Raw genomic sequence first — 518 nt, 5'->3', positions numbered from 1 at the left:
CTTCCTGTCAAAATCTACTGTCTCTTTCCCCCCCCCCAAAAAAAAACAGTTATGCCCTTAAAAAAAACATATAAAATAAAAGAAAATGCTTCAGAAACTTGATGAGACTGTTGTCAACTTTGTCGCCATTGAAAAAAAAACATGACGTGTTGTGTGTCGGTTGAACATCGCCTGAAGATGATCTCATGACATCGACTTGAGATCATCCCCTGGTCGTCCCTCAGTGTCGAAGGTCTATCCTGTGAGGTATTTTCGTTTTGGTTTCCAACGACCAGGCGTTGATGATCTCAGACTATTGTAGTTGTGTTCTGCATGTGAGGCTGGATCTAGGTTTACATCGCTAACGCCGCTACATCCCCCCCAGGGCTACACAAACATGAGAGGAATACCTTGTCAGCTGGCCAAACTTGTTCTTTACCCCCCCCCCCCCACTCCACCCCCCTATGATAGGTGTACCCCCTTAAAACACTGGGTGTCACATAACCACAATGTTAAACGTAAGACAGCCCCGCTCTCAG

Source organism: Nansenia antarctica (genome assembly GCF_963989245.1).
Source record: "Nansenia antarctica genome assembly, chromosome: 11".
NCBI classification, from domain to species: Eukaryota; Metazoa; Chordata; class Actinopteri; order Argentiniformes; family Microstomatidae; genus Nansenia; species Nansenia antarctica.
Note: the sequence above shows the minus strand (reverse complement) of the source record.